Genomic DNA, 22606 nt, shown 5'->3' with positions numbered 1-22606 from the left:
GTTGCTTTTACCTCTTGGCTATTATGAATAATGCTGCAATGAACATGAGATGAACAAGCTTCTTTTTATCTCTTTACTTTTGTTAGAAGCTTTTAATTCCTGATTAATGAGTTCTGAATGTATGCAGAGGTCTCTACCTGGCAGTGACCTAAAGCCTTGTCTTCTGCCACCCCACTCAGCCTTCAGATTCATGTCTCTAGATTCTTGAGGTTGGGAAATGTTTCCCTAGCCACCATGGTTTTGCATTCATTGGCCATTCAGGTTTTCTGCTTTGCCATCTTCCCCCGGGGGTTTCCTTATCCTCCTGGAAGCGCAACTAGGCATTTAAGTCCATGTTGACTGTATTTTACCTGCTATTTCTATGTGTTTTGCAATAAGGGCTTTTCAAGATACCCATAACTTGTGGCTAAAAATGAGGTTTGTTCCAATGTGCCTTAGAAATATCCAGTTTCATACTTACCTGGCAGGGCAGATACCATGATCTTAAAGGCAGTTTTCCCAGGGCAAGGCTTATCCATTCCACTCTGGATCCATTATAGGGATATGCTGATCCCTGGAATTGCCCCAAATGTGGGAAGCTCTACTGCAAAATTTTTGGTAGTGAGCGATGGCATTATGCATTCATGTATGAATTCAACTGAGTATCCAGTTTCATACAAATAATAATAACATCTTCTATAAAATGTATTCTTGTGTATTAACACATGGGGCTCTCTAGTACTCCTGCTGAGATATATGGGAATCTACCCTAGTTTTGCCATTTTCTCCTAACATCAGTCTACTTCTTTTAATATTCATTGCTTCTCCCCATTTCTGTAGTTCAGTGCATGTTCCTTTCCTCTGCAGGAACTACTTCTCTTTCCTCACCCAACTCATAAATCCCTGCCTCCCACCCTAAGGGTAGGCACATGACCCAACCTGGGAGATCAGAATGTCACACCCCCAATACAGGATTGGTTTGTGAGTAGGCAGATGATTCTGTCCATGCACAGAACTAAGTAGAAGAGAGTTTTTACACCTCAGCTTAGCTTGATGCTAGCAGAGAGCTACTGGAGTTCTATTTCCTCCTCTAGGGAAGAAAAGGATTTTGGTTTGGAGATAAAGCCAAGATACCAAGAAAGCGGGAATGAAAGACTTAGAGACAGGGAGTCCTGGCCCCTTTTCAGATGCTCAGATGCTGGCACTAGCTTGAGGCCCAGTTCTGCTTCTGCTCTTCCCAACAGCCCCTTTTCAGATGTTGGCACTAGCTTGAGGCCCAGCTCTGCTTCTGCTCTTCTCAACATTTGGTAAGGGGAGCTCCCAATTTCTTTTCTAAGATAGCTGGTTTGACTTGGATATCCATCTCTTCCAATCAAGGGTCCTGATTCCTTGTCATTGTCATCAAAAAAACTTGTAAATATTTCACTTCTTGCTGACATGCTTTTGGTGTTGAACAGAGTGATTTGCACAGATACAATCTCTGCATCTTAATAGCTTACATTCTAAGAGCTGTACACCTGGCACTCTTTCTCTGGAACTATAACTGCTACATTCAAGAATCTTTATTAATAATACTTTTCAGATATATAGTTAAAAAATAATTTTAATAGTTGAAAGGCATCCATCTTTCCAAGAGGTTTAGACATACTGCAATTGAGTGCTAAGTGACTTTTATTTTGTATTTTTGTATTTTTTAATATTTGTATTTCCATAGGTTATTGGGGAACAAGTGGTACTCAAGATGGATGAAGGACTTAAATCCAAGACAAGAAACTATAAAAATTCTAAAAGACAACATTGGAAAAACTCTTCTAGACATTGGCTTAGGCAAGGATTTCATGAACAAGAACCCATAAGCAAATGCAATAAGAACAAAAATAAATAGCTGGGACCTAATCAAACTAAAGAGCTTTTGCACAGCAAAAGGAACAGTCAGCAGAGTAAACAGACAACACACAGAGTGGGAGAAAATCTTCACGGGACTGATATCCAGAATCTACAATGGACTCAAACAAATTAGCAAGAAACAAACAAATAATCCCATCCAAAAGTGGGCTAAGGACATGAATAGACTTTTAGGTTACTTTTAGGTATTTGTGTGTGCAGACCTCTTGGTGTCAAGGCTAAACTGTTCCTTTCTCTGACACATAGGAAATTGATGCACAATACCTTGCAGTGTATAATTCCAGGCCCCTAGGCATTGGAGACTGGGTTACCTTTTCACTCAACTGACAGTTGATACATTGTTTGCACTGAAAAATCTGGCTTTGTTGAACCATACCAGTTTGTGTTTTTAATTCCAAATGTTACCTTGTTATGAACTATTTTTTTGTCCTTTCCTCTAGAGAAATGCTAATGCTGCTTGCTTACATGGAAAGTAAAGTTAAGGAGTTGGTGTTGACATTTTGGCTTGCTGTCACAGGCAAAAAAGAGTAGTGCTGTTTTTGTGTGTTTAATTTTCTTTCACTTTCCCGACTCTGTGTATTGGAGGATGCCTTTAGCAATAAGTAGTCCTTATCGAGGTCACTCACTCATTAACCACAAACCACTGACAGTAATATCTTTACTAGATATTTTGCTTCTTTTGATTAATTTGTCTCTATTTCCTTTGTTCTAAAGCCTATAGTGAGTAATCATATTTGGAATAATAGTAGAGCTCCCTGCTGTGTTTTCATTTGCTTAAATCAAGACTTAGCTGATGTATTGAGGAACCAAGACTGAGATGTGGGGCTAGGAGGGCCTAGGGTCTGTCAGGCACTCTTCAGTGACTTGAGGTGCTGAATGACTCACACTGTACTGGGAGATGACCACCTGTGTGCATCCAACACTGTCACAGATAGTGCCATTGAGCCACCAGGAGCAGCCACAGACCATCAGTGGTTGTGCTTTGGAATATGCAATTTTGTGTTTCTGGTGAGCTGTAATCTTTTCTTTTCCCATAGAATTATTTTTCATTGAATTATGCTATTAAAACTCATCTTTGGGTTTCTTGTAACGTCATTGCCGAGAACGTTATTTTTGCATTTCACAGTGATTTCTTGAGGAGGAAGTAAGAAGTAATTGTTTTCTGGACTCACTGTCTGAAAAACTTGCACTATACTGAAGCGATTGTTTTATTTACACTAAGTAACAATATGAGTTTTGTTAGCTTTTTGGATGGACTACAAAGCATAAAACCAACTTTGTTCCTCATCTCTGGCAAAGATGGAGGGTTGTTGGCTTGCGTTGTGTGATGAGTCTTATACCTGGCTCTGTCTGCTCTTGCCTTTTGCCTTACATTTCAAAGACCTCACTTTTTTCTTTTCTTTTTTTTTAATATTTTATCACGTGATTTTATATACATTTTAAGAAAATTTCTTTTTGTAAAAAAAGCAAAGCATAAATAAAATAGGGTAGACATTTCTTCTAAGGTTATGTTGAATCTAACCCAAACTCTTATCAGAGAAAACTCTTCTTTAGATGTAGCCTAAAGCAGGAAGCAACAAACCTGTATACAGCCAAAGTATCATCTCAAGGGCCTGCATTCAAATCTCACACATGTGGCTAGAAAGTGATCTCTTTCGCCCTTATTTCAAGGCCTAATCTTAGGTTACATACTACTTAAAGAAGCTTCAGTATGCAATTTCAAAGCCTGTAGTAGATGTAAAATGAGAAAAATAGAAATAAGGAGAAAAGCTGCTACATGAGGACACTGACAGCAAGGAAACGGAGAGAAAAACTCACAAAGTAAGTGGAAAAATAGACCAATGCAAATAACCCCACATAGTTTAACAGACCTCATCATATCTATTGTGTACATGTTTGTATGACATAGATTATATCTATTATATGTAACCCAGTGTTCATAGTGTTGACTTAGAAATTATCAATCAAATTCAAAGCTTTTAGGCTTTGAAAATTGTTTGAAAAGATTTTCACCCAAAATATTTAAATTATTAAAACAAATTATTGTTGATTAAAGTTGTAATCCTCAATTAATTAGAAGTTTTGGCTATCCAGAGACCTTATATTCCAAAGACTTTAGAGAGTTGTTTGTTAGATGACATAAATTATTACCATTATCCTACATTTAAACTTCTAATTTACGTAAATTGTGAGCAAAATTGAGAGCCACACAAATATTCAATCTCTGAAGCTCTTATGGCAGCATTGATCAAATAGGTTAGAGAACACATGAATACAGCTTTATTGCCTTCTAGTTTTACTGCAAACGTGTTATTTAATAGTATGCAAATGATTGGCTAGATGTACAGACCGCCAGGGCCTTCACAGCAAACAGGTTTTGTGTTTACCCTAGCATACAAAAATGCTTCATCTACGATGTATGCTGTAACTGTGTGTATTGTCTACCCTAGCATGCAAAAATGCTTCATCTAAACTGTATGCTATAACTATGTGTACTATATTATCTATAATTATATTTCTCCTTGGTTTAATATTAGATATTTTCAGGGACAAGAAATGTATGCACATTATAGATTCAATGCATGCAGTTTATATGTGTAAATATTTATTGATAAGAGGCATTAAACCCCTGCCTTCTGTGCTGGATAAACTCCTGAACTTAGCCTCCGAAACACCACAGTAGCCTCCCTGGTAAGCACAGGGCTCTTTCTCTACCCTTTTGTGTCTCCCACGCTCCCACTTGTCTACAAGAGCTGAGTGTAGATCAAGAGCAATAAAGTTCATTTCCCCAAAATAAGGCGTAGCGTTCAGGTTTTGTGATACCTGATTGGTTTACATTGTTTACAGGTGGGGCCTCGAAGGGGTAAAAATCAGAAGCTTCTTATTCTGAGTGCAAGGGCAAGATCATTGAGCAGACATTGACCTCCCTTCAGACATTTCTTGGGAGAAACAGAATGAGAATTTCAGGGGCCAGTGCCTGCACCCTACTAGCTGTGACAGCCTGGTGCTCATCTACTTCTCCAGCTTGGAAAGGCCTAGGTTAACCCCAGTCTTTGGAGGCATTGTTATTCCTCCTCTCTCCCTGCTTCCCCGTGTTTGTGTTCTGGGCCCGGTGTAACACTGAGGTTCAGAATTGCTTTCAAGAGAGGAGCCCATTTCTGTGTCTATGCAAGGCTGGACAATTTCTCCAAGTGGTTCAGCCTGTGGGGGTTACGGGGGCAAAAGCATCTCAGCTAGTAATAAACACTGCTTTGCCTCTTGCTTTTTTATTTTTATTTTTGCAAAACTTCTCTGTAGGTGTGTATTTCTCTAGAGGATTTCAAAAATTCTCTGTAGGTGCGTATTTCTGTAGAGGAAGGAGTGGTGACTGGGCCAGGGTGAATGGATTATTTGATCTATATTATCTTGAATTTTATATCTTTTATTTTAAAATTTGGGTATGTTTTGAAGTAGGAAATCAATGCACATGGCTAAATATCTAAAAAATGTAAAAGTATACATTGAAAAGTCTTCCTCCTAATCTCGTAATTGTCTCCATTTCAGTCCCCATGGCCACATCATGAGGCTACTGATGTCATTAGTTTCTTTTGCGTTCTTCTAGGGTTTCTGTTGGCATATGCAAGCAAAAATAAATGTATACCTTTATGTTTTCTCTTTTTACAGCAAGGACAGTTTATTAAACACACTGTTTTAAACCTTATTTTTTCTCTAAATAATATTTCATATAAGTCAATATGTAGACTTTATGTATTTTTAAAATGAAGACATAGCATTCCATTGAACTTAGACAATAATTTACTTAACTAGTCCAAGATTGAAGAATAAAATTATTTTGAATCTTTTGTTAATAGTTAATAGCTTTGATGAGTACACTTATGCATACATTATTTTACACATGTTCAAGTATGTTGTATAAACCCCAAAGTGGGAATGCTCTGTCAAATATTACAGTTATTTGCAACTTTGATAGATACTAATTGCCCTTGATAGAGGTAGTAAAAGCTTACACTCCACAGCCTTACTGATGATATATATTATAAAAATTTTAGTTCTTGCCGATCTAAAGGTGAAAAATGTAATTTCATGGTAATTTAAATGCTTTTCTCGTTTTATAACTGAGGTTGACATCTATCAAAAAATTATTTGAATTTTTCTGAGAACTATTTATCTTTGAATCCTTTTCTGTTGTTTATCTTTTCCTTCTTCATTTCTAAAACTTCCTATACAGAGAGATTCACTCGTTATCTGTGATATGATTACAAATGTCTGCCCTCCAATTTGTTATATGTCTTTAGATCCAAATACAATAATTTTTCCATGTAGAAATTTTTAATTTGTGTGTGATAAAATGTTAATACTTTATGGATTCTGGATTTTCAGAAATAAAAAGGTCATCCTCACTTCCAGGCTTTAAAGAAATTCTTTAATGTTATTTTATGTTGTTGTATAGTTTTATTTTTATTCACATTAAAGTTTTTGTCGTATTTGGAATTTATTTTTCTATGTGATGTGGGAAATGAATCTAACTTTATTTTTTCATATATCTTCCTAGTTGTCCAAACATCAACATTGTTGAAACATCTCATCTGTCCCCTTGATGTGAGATGGCATCCTAATTTCCTTTACTTAGAGGGGTGGTGTCTGGGGATGAGATCACCTGGGGTGTAATCATACGTCTTTGACTGGGAGTGGGGCTGAAAAGGAGTTCCCATGTTCCTGGTCATGTGATGTGTGGTCATGTGATGTGGAGAAGATCTCCTGTGACATAGAGCTGGAGGAGGGAATAGGAACTAGCTCTGGCTCAGAGGACACAGACTTCCACTGTTTTATCAACATTTAGGAGATTTTCTTGAATAAATGCTTATTAATTTGCATCTGCCCTTAGGTCAATTTCCAGAGACTTTAAATGTGTTTTATAATTTTTACCAGTTAAACGGTTGTTTCACTGCGGGGAAAAGAGTATCCCAAGCTCCTCTCCTCTGGAAATCTGATCAAATTCTTTTTTAAGTCCTTCAGTAATGGTTAATTATATATGTGTATATCATATTTACATTTATATTTATTGATATAACAGTTATGCTTGGTGTTTCATGCATATATGATAGCATCTTATGTGTTCATAAATTTTAAAAGTTGTTTTCCATGTGATCTGATTTATTTGCTTGAGAAAAACTTTTTTCTGGTAGCTTCATTTGGGGACTTGCTCGGTGGTAATTTTTAAAATGACAGCTTTATGCAGTATTTTTATGATCTCTTCTTTTACCCAAGAGTGATTACTTCTTTATTTTCCGCTGTGTTAAAACTAGGTGGTTTCTCTTTCTACTCCCTTCCAGGCCTCTCACTACTAGAATTCGGTCAATGAGAGTATCCGTGGCATGTTATTTAGTATTTGTTATTTTGCTATTACATACACTTCTATTTCTAACATTTGATTTACTGCTTTGAATGATCCACTTTGAGTCCTGGCTGTTATAGCTGAGTTGACCAAGTCCTCCTCCTCAGACCCCCACCTGTGTGTGTGCACATCGTGTCTCTCAGCTCTGGAGCTGCAGATGATGTCAGGGTCTCAGCAAACGAGACCCCTCAAAGTTGAAAACTGTACAAACATCGTATGCAGCAGCCTTGATCTACCCTATGTCTTCCATTCTTTCCTCCTTCTTCTTCTACTTTTTGTTAGTTTTGATATTGGTTTATTTCCAGGGGATATGGCATTTATATTCATTTTATTACCCTGGTTCTCATGTTTATTTTAGTTTTAGTCAATGCAATTCACAATTATAATATTTCACCATAGTTTTTCCTTAGTTATCTCTTTGTTGGCTAAAGTTTGTTCTCTGGGACTTTTCCCAAGTAGGAAAATATTCCCTGAGTTTGTGTGTATTTAAAACTGCCTGAAGTATACTTTGAAATTAGCCTGACTAGGTATAAAACCTTTGGTTTTCATTCCACTTTTTGAATATCTTGTAGGTAATGGGCCACTGTATCTTGGCATTAAATTTTGCTAGGAAAAAAATATGAGACTAGCCATTCTCTTTTTTAGGAGTGGCTTGATTAAAGGATCTTTTCCTTAATGTTTCTTTAAAATTTTCTAGGGTGTTCTTAGTGTTTCCTTTTCTGTGGAACCTAATTTTATTCTGGAAAAGTTTTGCTGAATCAGTTCTTAAAGGGATTCATGCTCTTTCAATGCTGTCTTTTTTTTTTTCTTTCCATACCTTCCTTTTTTGATATATTTTAGATTGTCTCTGCTTATCTTCTATAGCCACTGTTTTCCTTCTAATAATTTTTAGATTTTCCCTTTAATTTTACTGTATTTACTTTTACATTTTTATTTATATTTTCTATGTTCCTTACTGAGTTTTCTAAAGTCTGTTTTAATTTCTCTACTTCTTCTAGGTTCACCTTCATTTCTATGAAGATTTTGGTTTTTCTTCATGTTTGCTGGTTTTTGTCAGCACATTTTTTTATTCTAATGTTTCACCACTTCTTTCTCTGAGTTCTTATATTTCTGCTTCATGGTCTTCCATTTTTGATCTGACAGCTCCATTAAGTTTTCATTTCATGGCAAAATATTTGGGTAACATTTTCATCTTGCTTTTGGCATTGATTTTTGTTGTGTGATCTTTCTCCATTGATAAGTTTGCATTTTTCCCCATAGTTTTTTCTTATAGTGTCTTTACATAAATCAATAATTATTAATTACTGAATTAATTGAAATGTTTTGAACCAATAATTTGTGAAAAGTTTCTATGAAGAAGAAAGGAGGAGGCAAAGTTGTCTTGCAAACTTAGCAACCCAACAATCTTCTCCTTCACCACCATAGAATTAGATGGCTTCTGCAGATACAGCTAAGTCTTCTCCTTCACCACTGCAGAATTAGGAGGCTTCTGCAGATATGGCTAAGTCTTCTCCTTCACCACCGTAGAATTGGATGGATTCTGCAAATATGGCTAAATCTTCTCCACCACCATAAAATTAGATGGCTTCTGCAGATACAGCTAAGTCTTCTCCTTCACCACCGTAGAATTGGATGGATTCTGCAAATATGGCTAAGTCTTCTCCTTCACCACCATAGAATTAGGTGGCTTCTGCAGATACGGCTAAGTCTTCTCCTTCACCTTCATAGGATTAGGTGGCTTCTGCAGATATGGCTAAGTCTTCTCCTTCACCACCATAGGATTAGATGGATTCTGCAGATACGGCTAAGTCTTCTCCTTCACCACCATAGAATTAGGTGGCTTCTGCAGATATGGCTAAGAGCTTAACAACCCAACAGTCTTCTCCTTCACCACCATAGGATTAAATGGCTTCTGCAGATATGGCTAAATCTTCTCCTTCACCACCATAGAATTAGGTGGCTTCTGCAGATATGGCTAAGTCTTCTCCTTCACCATCATAGGATTCAGTGGCTTCTGCAGACACGGCTAAGAGCTTAACCACCCAACAGTCTTCTCCTTCACTGCCAAAGAATTCAGTGGCTTCTGCAGATACACCTAAGTCATCGGCTCTTTGTAGAGCATCACCTTCTCTGAGTGAAACTCAGTCCAGAAAGGCTTCGATGACCTCGGTCCATAGAGGTTCTGAATCCATTATTACAAACAAAGAATACAACTTTTATATTTCAGAGTCCCTGGCCTTCAGCCCTTTCTGAAATCAGCCACCACTATGCCTTTAAGCCATCACTGTGCTTTTCTTCCTTTGGTCTTCCATGGCTTGCTTGATTTCAGCTGTTTAGAGTCTCTATATGTACTTTTGAGTCTATGATCCATTTCTATTTACTCCTAGTTCGACTTAAAATGAAATTGTATTTTAAAATATATTCTTGCTGTTTTTAGTATTATTTTCAGGAAGAGTAGTGAGAAATGCTGTTTATTCAACTCTGGTCATACCATGTCCCCTGATTGTATTCTCTTCATGCATCTCTAATAGAGCTCCTAGACTTTTCCAAGGCTTATATTGAAGTGACTTAATACATGTTTGTCAATGTTTCCTACATTTTCTACTCTTCGTATGTCTCATATATGATGCTTCAGTAGGAGTCCCCAGTGTTTGGGGGACTCCTACTCTTTTGGAGTAGTCAAACTCTGAATGTATAATATTTCTTTTCCCCTGCTTCCATCAGTGGTAGTAGACACCCTGGAGGGTCTAATTGCAAGCATAACCACCCAACAGTTCTCTCCTTTAGTTTAGAGTCCTGTAGTCAGTGTTGGCCAGTAAGTTGCCGTGGAGCACCCAGAGTGGACACTTCAACAGGGTCTGGTAGTCAGTGCTGGCCAGTAGGTTGTCATGGGGTACCCAGAGTGGACACTTTGACGTGGTCTGGGAGCAGAGCATTATGTCCACTCTTGAATGATAGCTGGGACACTTTGGACGGTGGAACCAACAAAATCACAGGCTTCATGGATGACCTGGGATTTTCCTGCATTCAGTCGGTAAAAAGTGTGAAGAGTATTAAGTCCCTCTGAGATTGAGAGGGAACGTAATTTTAAGAACAACTGGCATCAGATCGTTTATTCATTTTACTTGACAAGAATCTACAAACATCTTTAATATGTGCCACAACCATGGACTAATATAAAATAGAATACAAATGCACAAAAGAGAACAGAAAAGTGGAGAATGTCAAGTAACACACAGAGAAAAATTATTACTGGCCGGGCGCAGTGGCTCATGCCTGTAATCGCAGCCCTTTGGGAGGCCGAGGCAGGTGGATCATCAGGTCAGGAGTTCGAGACCAGTCTGACCAACATGGTGAAACCCTGTCTCTACTAAAAATACAAAAAAATTAGCCAAGCATGGTGGCGGGCACCTATAATCCCAGCTACTCAAGAGGCTGAGGCAGGAGAATCACTTGAACCTTGGAGGCAGAGGTTGCAGTGAGCCAACATTGCACCACTGTACTCCAGCCTGGGCAACAGAGAGAGACTCCATCTCAAAAAAAAAAAAAAAATAAGTACTTGAGAGGATATGAAAAACTGTTCCCCAGAGGTGGCATAATTTGGAAGTCATAGTGTATGTTGGTGTCAAGGAAATAAGTGAGTTCTTTTTTTTAAAGAAAGGTGTTTTGTTTTGTTTTAAAGAGAACAAGGTTCATTAACAATATGCAAAACAGATGGAATGCAGTCAATAACGCTATGAAAAATCACTTCCTATACAGAATGAGAAAGCATCAATAACATTTTAGCCTTTATTTTACTGTTTAGTAGAGAATTATCAGTATAGTGTTTTCACTAGTTATCAGCATCTTAAGGGAAGTACTTATGTGTGTTGTACCTTTTGAAAACTGGAATCATAGATTGCTCTAAATTATTGTATTAAAAATTGAAGTAATGATAACTATTCAGCTGGAATGTCAGGAAAATGTTGAAAATGACCAAGAGTTTACCAGGAAAAGGCTGCAAGGTAGCACCCGGTCATACCTTTAAATGACAGACAAACACAGACACATACACACAAAAGCAATATTTAAGTAGAGGAAACTTGTTAGCGCTCCTGTGTTTAGAGGAAGTAAAATGAGTCGGATTAGTGCTTTCCATCGTGATTGCCTCATCTGTGCTTGGAGCCACTTGGGAGGATTCTGTTGGCTTTATCCTGGCACCGACTAGCACTGCACAGCGTAGAAGGCACAAGGACTGAAAAGGTCATGTCTTTCTGCTCGGAAAATTTGAATGGTTATAGAGTGCAGAGGGCCCATGCAAAATGCTCATTATCTGCTGTGTCTCTTGTTTTCAAAATTCTTTATCAGGTTACTGGCAATAAAATGCTGTTCCCTTTGGTTACAAGACAATGAGGCATTTATACCAGCAAGTCACCTGAGAACACAGCAGCCAACATTAATGAGTTGAAAGTACCACTGGGACAGTGAAGAATTGACAAGACTGCTGGCCTGCTGATCTTGTTTATCTTGCCTTTTTTTTTTCTTTTTCAAGGTTTATTTGTGGAAAGTCCGTTTTCGTTGCTTATGTGCTCATCTGTGCTGCTTTAAAATGCCTTCGTGGTGGCAGAGAGTAATTAGCATATAGAGTCTGGAAACCAACTTTTAAATTTTATTAATGAGCTGAGTTTAGTTGCCCTTTATCTTTTAACTGACTCCAGGAGCATTAATGAAAAGTATATAAATATGAATACAGGTGTAGTAATAAAAAAGAATTATCAGTCACCCTTAATTTAATTGGTGTCACCTTAGCCTTTAGAAGGGTAATAGGATAGTATTGCCACCTGCAATCATTCAAGACTATTTTACTCACTACAGTAATTAGCTCACTTTAAAAAATTAGGTGACCTTTCAAAAGTGAGTAAAATAGAATCTGGTGAGAACCGTTAAGACACGTTTGGGAATATAGCATTGGTAGAATATCATAGATATTTAGGGTTTCGAGCGACCTGTGGACATTTTGTGCAACTTCTGCTAATGAAAGAATCTCTTGAAAGACTCTTTTCGTGCATGGAGTTACTAGGCATCTAGCAACTGGAGGTTATATCAATGTGTCAGATACTCCACAGTCTCTCTTCTAATATTACTTGCAAAATACCCTGTAGACTAGGAAGCATGTTTGATCTTCTTGGTTATAGGTGCAATTTATTCAACCAGCGTTCGTCTATGTGCATTGAAGTCCATTATGACTACTTTTGGCATGGAGACAAACACAAAACATGGCCTCTGAAGAGCGTGTATGCTGGGATTTGGGATAAGGCATATAAAGAATAACTTTACTAAAAAGCTGAATATTACATCATATGAGTTAAACGCTCTTGCCAAGAATTATCAGTAACCATAACAGCTGATGAAAGTGGATGTCACTGCAAATCAAACTAGTGGGCATCTCTTGTTTCTTAGCAAAATTTTCCACATTAAAGAAACCCTTAAAACGACATTTTTACTTGTAAGATACACAAGAGACATATTTGATTTAGGAGACATTCAGAGCAGTTTTCTGCCTTTGTTGCATATGTACATCAAAGTGCTTTAGTGATAGTTGCAATTTTGGTAGTTATCTGCCACTTTAGAAATGAATTCAAACTAGTATATTTTGACCTTTCAATTTAATTGCCACAAAGCAAAATTCACTAGTATTCAGTGCTTCCCATCAAGCGGAAATCCAAAGCATGTTTTCCCATTAAGGAGACTCCTTCTCTTCTCACAGATAGCAAATTTCCAAATGAGGAGAGAGCTGGTTGAAGGACCATGATGATGAGCCAATGATAGGTGTTATTGACCTTTCCTGAAACAGCTTGACTTCTGAACATTTTTTGAACTTATACTTATACTTGAGATACAGTAGATTTGATATCACACATTATAATGGATGGTTTTCTGATAGGACCTGACCATTTACTAGCCTACGTCCTTCTAGTTTTCTACATAAACTCTCTACTGCAGCAACTAATGATAATTATTATTATAGTTGCTAACATTTGCTGATCTTATTGTTTTCTAGGCACTGTGCTGAGAACTTCATATCCATTTATTTCATTTTATCTTGAGAGGTGACAGCGTGCTGGCAGCCCTTGCAGCCCTGGCTCGCTCTCTGTGCCTCCTCAGCCTTGGCGCCCACTCTGGCCACGCTTGAGGAGCCCTTCTGCCCACCGCTGCACTGTGGGAGCCTCTTTCTGGGCTGGCCAAGGCCGGAGCCGGCTCCCTCAGCTTGCAGGGAGGTGTGGAGGGAGAGGCGCAGGCGGGAACCGGGGCTGTTCACGGTGCTTGAGGGCCAGCGCGAGTTCCAGGTGGGCGTGGGCTCCGCGGGCCCCGCACTCAGAGCCGCCAGCCTGCCCACAAGCCCCGGGCAGTGAGGGGCTTAGCACCTGGGCCACCAGCTGCTGTGCTTGACTTCTTGCTGGGCCTTAGCTGCCTCCGGCAGGGCAGGGCTTGGGACCTGCAGCCCACCATGCCTGAGCCTGCCTCCTCCCCCAACCCCCCCATGGGCTCCTGTGCGGCCTGAGCCTCCCAGACAAGGGGCGCTCCCTGCTCCAGAGCTGTGCCTAGTCCCATCTACCGCCCAAGGGCTGAGGAGTGCGGTCGCATAGTGCGGAACTGGTGGGCAGCTCCACCTGCGGCCCTGGTGCAGGATCCACTGGGTGAAGCCAGCTGTGCACCTGAGTCTGGTGGGAACTTGGAGAATCTTTATGTCTAGCTAAGTGATTGTAAATACACCAATCAGCACTCTGTATCTAGCTCAAGGTTTGTAAACACACCAATCAGCACCCTGCGTCTAGCTCAGGGTTTGTGAATGCACCAATCAGCACTCTGTATCTAGTTAATCTGGTGAGGACTTGGAGAACCTTTATGTCTAGCTAAGGGATTGTGAATGCAACAATTGGCACTCTGTATCTAGCTCAAGGTTTGTAAATGCACCAATCAGCACTCTGCATCTAGCTCAGGGTTTGTAAATACACCAATCGACACTGTATCTAGCTAATCTAGTGGGGATGTGGAGAACTTTTGTGTCTAGCTCAGGGATTGTAAATGAACCAATCAACACCCTGTCAAAACTGACCAATTAGCTCTTTGTGAAACAGACCAAATGGCTTTCTGTAAAATGGACCAATCAGCAGGATGTGGGTGGGGCCAGATAAGAGAAGAAAAGCAGGCTACCCGAGCCAGCAGCTTCAATCCACTGGGGTCCCCTTCCACACTGTGGAAGCTTTGTTCTTTTGCTCTTTGCAATAAAGCTTGCTACTGCTCACTCTTTGGGTCCACACTACCTTTATGAGCTGTAACACTCACCGTGAAGGTCTGCAGCTTCACTCCTGAAGCCAGCGATACCAGGAGCCCACCGGGAGGAACGAACAACTCTAGACACACTGCCCCAAGAGCTGTAACACTCACCGCAAAGGTCTGCAGCTTCACTCCTGAGCCAGTGAGACCGCAAACCCACCAGAAGGAAGAAACTCTGAACACATCCGAACATCAGAAGGAACAAACTCCAGACATGCCACCTTTCAGAACTGTAACACTCACCTTGAGGGCCTGTAGCTTCATTCTTGAAGTCAGTGAGACTGAGAACCCACCAATTCTGGACACAATCTTATACCACAGAACTGTAAGTTCTGTTCTTCTTCCAATTTTACAAAACAGAAACAGACAAACAGAGGTAATTCTCTGAAAGATGTCTCTCTCAGTCCATTTCTGCTGCAATGTACCTTAGACTAGGTAATTTATAAAACAACAGAAATATATTGCTAGTAGTTTTGGAGGCCAGAGGTCCAAGCTCAAGGCAGCAGTAGACTCGGTGGCTGCTGAGGGCCCATTCATCATAGATGGAGTCTTCTGTATGTCCTCATATGGCAGCAGTAGACTCGGTGCCTGCTGAGGGCCCATTCATCATAGATGGAGTTTTCTCTATGTCCTCATATGGCAGAAGAAAGAAGCAAGCTCTCTCAGACCTTTTTATAAGGGTACTAAACCCATTCATGAAGGGTCCACCCTTATGACCTAGTCACCTCCTAGAGACCCCCACCTCTTAATGTTATTGCATTGGGAATTAGGTTTCAATGTATGAATTTTGGACGAATGCAAACATTCAGATCAGATCTGTTTGACCTCACAGCCAAAACTGGCAGTGGAATTTGCATGTTGCTCCTGGGACATATCTAGTAATTTTCCATCTCTATACATTTGCTATGCTGTTTCCTCTATACTGAATGATCCATACTATCCATTTAACTTTGTATCTTTAAAGGCTTGTGTGTGTGCCCATCTATTTTGGTGAGGTTGTTACCAAAACACCATGGGTTTGGTCTAGGTCCTGCTTGCTGCTCACTGCACAGAAAGCCAATCACTGAGATGGTGAGTGTTTCCAAGGAAGAAGCTTTCATCCGGTGCTGCAGCTGAGGAGATGGGAGCTCAGCCTCAAATCCATCGCCCTGACTGACTAAAAATGGGGTTTTATACAACAGGCAAGAAATGTAACAATGTGTAGGAAACACGAACTAGGGAGGAACAAGGAGTCATCTGGTGGCCTCATCTGGTGAGTTTCAGTTCTTCAATGTTTTTTTTTTTTTTTTTTTTTTTTTTTTTTTTTTTTTTTTTTTTTGGAGAGGCCTGAAGGTCCTTTCCTGAGGAAAGAACTCAGATGAAACAAATACAAGTTTCAAGCTTTAAGAGCGGAAGAGTCAATGTCTATGTTTATACGAAAGAACACACTATAGGAGTATTGGGCTGGCTTCAAGGTCAGTAGGATCTATTCCAGAATTACAAACATCGTATATAAGCCCCTAAGTCTAACCAGTGTTTTGAGTTTTTCACTTATCTTATGTGTAGCCACCATGCATGTAACATTAAGGCATCAATTACATGTGTATGCTCTTGCCTCTTCTTAATTTTTGTTGCTGTTGTTTTTTCAATTTAATTCACAGGCTCCAGCACAAAATGTAAGATGGGATAGGAAAAGCTTTTTTCCTACCCAACAGAATGCTGAAAATGTAAATTTTTTTCTTTGGTTTACAGTAATAAGGAGTGTGATTCCTTTTTTTTTTTCTACCTCTTCTACTTCTACGTTTTAAGAGCTCTGTAGCTTAGTGAGCTCCCAGGCTTATGAACACACTGACACAGCTAGTTTTGAAATGTTGCCAGCATTGTAGGATTTGCATACTTAACATGCTACTTATACTGCCATAAAGTATGTAAGGTGGAAAGGATATTGTCTTTTAGTGTGGGTACATAGAGCATGGCACGAGTTGTTGCCAGCCTCACATCACATCTGTCTTCTGCTTTTATACTTTATATCCAGGGTCATACAGTCAAGTTTAGACATTTTAAAAAATCTTATTTCTATATTACTAAATTATTCATGGAGCCAGACTCTTCTAAGTTACTCTGGGAAAATGCCTTACGCCTTCCAAGGACACAAAATTTTCATTCTTATAAAAAGCATTTGGCTAGGAATCAGAAGACCTACATTTTCATTCAAGAACTGGTACTAGTTTGTGTTGTGATTTTAGGCAGATCCATTATTGTCTCTAAGCCACAATGTCCTGGACTCCAAAACCACAGCATTGGCCTAGATGGTTTCTTAGGCCTCTCTTTGTGTCGGGAATTGGTGAGTTCTTGGTCTCACTGACTTCAAGAATGAAGCCACGGACCCTCGCAGTGAGCGTTACAGTTCTTAAAGGCGGTGTGTCCAGAGTTTGCTCCTTCCTCTTGTCTGGAGTTGTTCATTCCTCCTGGTGGGTTCATGGTCTGGCTGGCTCAGGAATGAAGCTGTAGACCTTCGCGGTGAGTGTTAGAGCTCATAAAGGCAGTGTGGACCCAAAGAGTGAGCAGAAACAAGATTTATTGCAAAGAGCAAAACAACAAAGCTTCCACAGTGCAGAAGGGGACCCTAGCAGGTTACCACTGCTGGCTCAGGCAGCCTGCTTTTATTCCCTTATCTGGCCCCACCTACACCTTGCTGATTGGTCCATTTTACAGAGAGCTGATTTGTCTGTTTTACAGAGAGCTGATTGGTCCATTTTGACAGGGTGCTGATTGGTGCATTTACAATCCCTGAGCTAGACACAAAAGTTCTCCAAGTCCCCACTAGGTTAGCTAGACACAAAGCACTGATTGGTGCATTTACAAACCTTGAGCTAGACACAGGTTGCTGATTGGTGCCTCCACAATCCCTTAGGTAGACACAAAGATTATCCAAGTCCCCACTAGATGCAGGAGCCCAGCTAGCTTCACCTAGTGGATCCCACACCTGGCCGCAGGTGGATCTGCCTGCCAGTCCCACGCCATGCACCTGCACTCCTCAGCCCTTGGGTGGTTGATGGGACTGGGAGCTGTGGAGCAGGGTGCAGTGCTCCTCGGGGAGGCTCAGGCCTTGCAGGAGCCCATGGCAGGGGGGAAGCTCAGGCATGGCAGGCTGCAAGTGCCAAGCCCTGCCCCACAGGGAGGCAGCTGAGGCCTGGCAAGAATTTGAGTGCAGCACCAGTGGGCCAGCACTGCTGGAGGACTCGGTGCACCCCCTGCAGCTGCTGGCCCAGGTGCCAAGCCCCTCACTCTCTGGGGCCAGCGGTGCTGCCCAGTCGCTCCGAGTGCGGGAGTGTGGGGGCCTGCCAAGCCCACGCCCACAGCAGACCCGGTTCCCACCTGTGCACAGCAGCCCCTGTTCCCTCTGATGCCTCTCCCTCCACACCTGTCCACAGCAGAGGGAGCTGGCTGTGGCCTCAGCCAGCCCAGAGAGGGGCTCCCACAGTGCAGCGGTGGTGGGCTGAAGGGCTCCTCAAATGCGGCCAGAGTGGGTGCCGAGGCCAAGGAGGCACAAAGAGCCAGTCAGGGCTGCTAGGGCTGCCAGCACATAGCACATTGTCACCTCTCATCTTTAATACAAATTTTGCTATATGCTCTAAGGCTACAATTTTGTCTTGTTATTCTGGTAATAATACACTTTCAGGCAGTAACTTGAAATAAAATTCAATTTTCATAAAATCTCCGGAAAACTGGAGAAAGAGAGAATTTTATTTCAGTATTGTTGTCCTGTGGATTGGAATATGTTCTAACTCACATCATAATTCTTGAAACATTATAAAATATAAAAGCTTAAACTCATGTGTTTAATTGACTCCAAGAGCATTAATGAAAAGTATATAAATAAGAATACAGATGTAGTAATAAAAGAGAATTATCAGTCACCCTTAATTTAATTGGTGTCACCTTAGCTTTTAGAAGGGTAATAGGTAAAGACTGTTGTGCTCAGAACACCAGAAATCTATTCGAACTAGGTGAAAATTTGCTAGTGAAGGTATTTGTGAAAATAGAAATGCAGCTTATGTAAAAACTATTCACTTACATATGTCCACAAATACAGAAACATCTGAATGCTCAGTTTTAACCTATTCCTCAGTAGGTTAAAGTGCTCTGGGCTTACTTGTCTCTTCCTCTTGACTTGGAGAGAAGAGAAGCCTTTGCTTTTACTCAGCATGAAGGAGCCTCAGGATAGTCACATCTCAACTCTTGGATGCCTGAGAGCTTTGTAATGCAAATCAGGCTGCTCCTTTTTTCTTACCAGCAACTTAATTTGGGACAGGATTGATTGACTAGAAAGTTTGCTAATCAGTTTGAAACAAAACTAGGCTGGGGGCCAATGGAAGTTTGCCAGAACCTCCCTTCCAAAGACAAGGTCGACAGCTGGTCTCACTTTGGAAATGCTTTTGCCCATTATCTTATCATTTGGTCCATTTTATATGGTCCACATCTCAAATTACAATGTTTATTTTGAAGGCACTCCAGAGAAAAGAAAGAGAAAAAAAGACACCACACATGACTTAGAGAACAGATTTTATAATACTTTGAAAATGAGGTACCTCGTTGTAAATTTAAAATCCGCCTCCTGATTGTTTTAGAGTTGATAAGTATATTGACGGTTGTGAATGACTGCTGAGCTGTGGCTTTTGGGTGTAGCGGATGTGACAACCTTTGTTGGTGAAGCAAAGAAAAGAAGTTTGATTTGACCATGAGAACATATGAATTCCTGAACTGTTAAAAATAATAACTCTTGTTTGTGTCATTCTCCAAAGTTTTAAAATAAAATTAGATCATTGTGCCCAAACCAAAAAGTTCTGAAGTCATTGAAGTGACGGAATCATAGGATGCACTGCAGGGGCTGAAATTCCAAATCTTGTAGGGACAGGAAGGTAACGTGAATGTATGAATCGGACTAAATGTGGATAGCAGGGAAGAGTGGGTTCTATGGAAAACTAGAAAGAATATGCTTCTAAGGATGTTCAAATTTGGATTTAGAAAACAAATACCAAGCCTGCAAAACAAGAGACCTGGAATAAATTATCAGCTTTGAAAAAATCAGAGTTTGAAAAAATATATTAATTCTTATTTCAGAGACATCCATGTAATTCAATGTCTTTCACAAGGCAGACAAAAAGAGCTTAGGAGAGAGAGACAAAGGAAAATAGAAACAAACAAAAGGTGTTAAGTTTCTAAAAAACAGGCACTGTGTTGGGCTTTGAACATATAGAATAGCATGAATTCTCACCATGACTACCTGAAGTAGCCAGTATTATTCCCACTTCATGGATGAAAGATTCAATCTTAGAGAGTTTAGGTAACTTATAACAGTAGAAAAGCAAGAATTTAATTACAAATCCTATGTTCTCTTCTCTATACTAAATGTATGAACTCAAGCAAGCTATTTATCCTCTTTATTCTTCATGTTTTAATGGGCATAATAATGGTTTATTCACTAGAATATTTTAAGAATTAAAAAAGTTAATAATTGTAAACATTCTCACAGAATTTTTTTTATGTTTGTTGACTATGAAAGTATGATAATTACTTTTGTTGAGCAACTATCAGCATAGCAGATGTTTAAACTGTTTCTGCAGAGGGATTTGGGCAAGACACCTTTTATTCTTATACCTGGGTTTTATTGTGAAGTTATATCCAGTTAAGCTTGCCAGAATTTGGAGTGAAGCCTGCAGTTGTATGATGGCTGAGGAATACAGGAACATTGTGGTTACTGTAAACATGAGAGTAATAACAGCAAACTAAGGAATAACAGTATATTAATCAGGATCCTCCAAAGAAACAGAAGTGTGTGTGTGTGTGTGTGTGTGTGTGTGTGTGTGTGTGTGTGTAGAGAGAGATTAATTGTAGGGAATTGGCTTCCACAATTATAGAGGCTGAGAAGTCCTGTGATCTCTAGTTGGCAAGCTGAAGCCTGGAGACCTTGCAGAGCTGATGGTATAGTTCCAGCCTGTCTGAAGGCCTGAGAACCTGGAGGGCTGATGGTGTGATTTACAGTTCAAAAGCCAGTGCGCTCAAGACCCAGAAGATCTAATGTTTCCATTTGAGTCAGAAGCCAGGAAAAGACTGGTGATGTTCCAGCTCAAGCAGCCGGGTAGAAGGAGTTCCCTTGTTCCACAAGAGGGCCAGACATTTTGTTTTATTCAGGCCTTCAGTTGGTTGGATAAGATTCACCTACATTAGGAGGACAATTGGCTTTACTCTATCAATTTAAATGTTAGTCTCCTCCTGAAACTCTCACAGCCCTCACAGACATACCAAGAATAATGTTTGGCTTAATATCTGGGCACCCTGTAGCCCAGTCAAGTTGACACATAAAAGTAATCATCACATATGGTAATATGTAATAGGATAAGCTGTAATGAGTTAGGAAATGGTCTGATGTTAACAAAATAATAAAGAAAGCAAATGTGTTGAATGCCTATGGGAACTTGTAACAAGATAGTCATGCACATGGTGAAGAAATTTGTTAGCTGAAGAAGTTCAATACACTGGCTCCTCCAAGATAACTTTCCCACAGGAAACTTTGGGAGCTACTCAGGTATTGCATCCTCTGGGAGTAATTAACTATTCACTAACAGGAGGTTTGCGTGTAACCAGCAACAGCAGGTAAAATTTCAGGTGCTTCTATCAAAGAACTAGAGAGATAGCTCAGCCACTTCTGGATCCTGTGCAAAGATCCCTGGAGAATGCACCTTCCCTGAGGTATGATGTGACACTTACAATATACACTGATGTATATTGTATACGTTTTATTGAGTTGGAGCCAGATGGGGTCTATTTACTCCCAGTTGATTTTCAGAATCATCATTTTTATATATTCTCAACAAACCTGTCCCTCTCTCTCCTCGTGGTAACCACCTGGCACAACTCTATCCCTTGTAAATCCAGCTCTCCACAGAGCTGAGTGTGGCTGGAGAAGTCCACAGTGACGCTGATTGCTCTTCCCTTACATTTGTGATCACTAACCGGGGCTGGCTGCCTGATTTGCAGGGCCCAGGGCAAAATGAAAGCGTGGGGCTGTTCGTTCAGAAGACATTTTTAAAAAGCCTCATTAAATGCACTAAAATCTAAGGTGTTTTCATTTTAAAAATAATTTGTGACTTATAAACCATAAAACAGGCAACAGTGACACACAAGAAATAACATAAACTTACAAATTGCAAAAATTATGTGTGACTCCACAGTCACACACATTAAGCCACCAATGCAGCTGGCCCTGTCGCTAACCACTAGTAGGCTCCTAGCACACCTGCCATTCTAATGCCTTCCCTCGCTCATTCATGTTTCTGGGATGCTCCTTCAGATTCTCTCTCCTCTTAAGCCTCTAATGTTTTCTCTCCCATCCTCACTCTCAGTTAATGACTTTGGGGTGTATGTCACTGAAAGAAAAACAAATTTAAGCCAAAACCAGAATAAGATGAGAGCTTCTGCAAACTGCTACTTCCTCATCACCCCCCACCTGGATCTATGTCGAAACACTGTCTTCCTTTTTGTTACCCATAAGCTAAACTGGAGCACTAAATTCCAATGTCTCTCTCGAATTCCAGCAATTCTTCTTCTACCTCCCACAATGTCGACTTTTATGTCTCTACTGGAGTGTTCCTATCAACATGCACAGTTGAATTTTCCCATCTGGCACTACCTGTCCTGATCTTATGTTCCTTTCAAACTACTGCACTATTTCTGCTTTCTTCAGAGTGAAATTCTTTGAAAGGGTTTTCATATTTACCATCTCCAATTTTTGTCTTCATTTTTCCTCTCAGATCCACTAGGTCTGACAGTTTCCTCTGTCCTTTCACAGAAATTGCTCATTTCAAAATGTGAATATCTTCCATGTTGTTACAGCCCATGATCGATTCTTAACCCTCTTCTCACTTAGCTATGAATAGCATTTGCACAGCTGGGTGTTGCCTGACCCTCAAACACTTTCTCACTTGGTTCCATGACACCACAGGCTTCTTGGTTTCCTTCCTTCATCGT

At 40.1% G+C, this 22606-nt stretch overlaps 1 pseudogene; it reads left to right on the top strand.

Annotated features, from left to right (window-relative positions):
- Positions 1 to 452: 452 nt before the first annotated feature.
- LOC112207951 (U1 spliceosomal RNA) lies at positions 453 to 628 on the top strand (annotated as a pseudogene).
- The last annotated feature ends 21978 nt before the right edge of the window (positions 629 to 22606 follow it).

The sequence above is a fragment of the Pan troglodytes genome, chromosome 17 (assembly GCF_028858775.2).
Source record: "Pan troglodytes isolate AG18354 chromosome 17, NHGRI_mPanTro3-v2.0_pri, whole genome shotgun sequence".
Taxonomy (NCBI): Eukaryota; Metazoa; Chordata; class Mammalia; order Primates; family Hominidae; genus Pan; species Pan troglodytes.
This window is presented reverse-complemented; position numbering and strand designations above follow the sequence as displayed.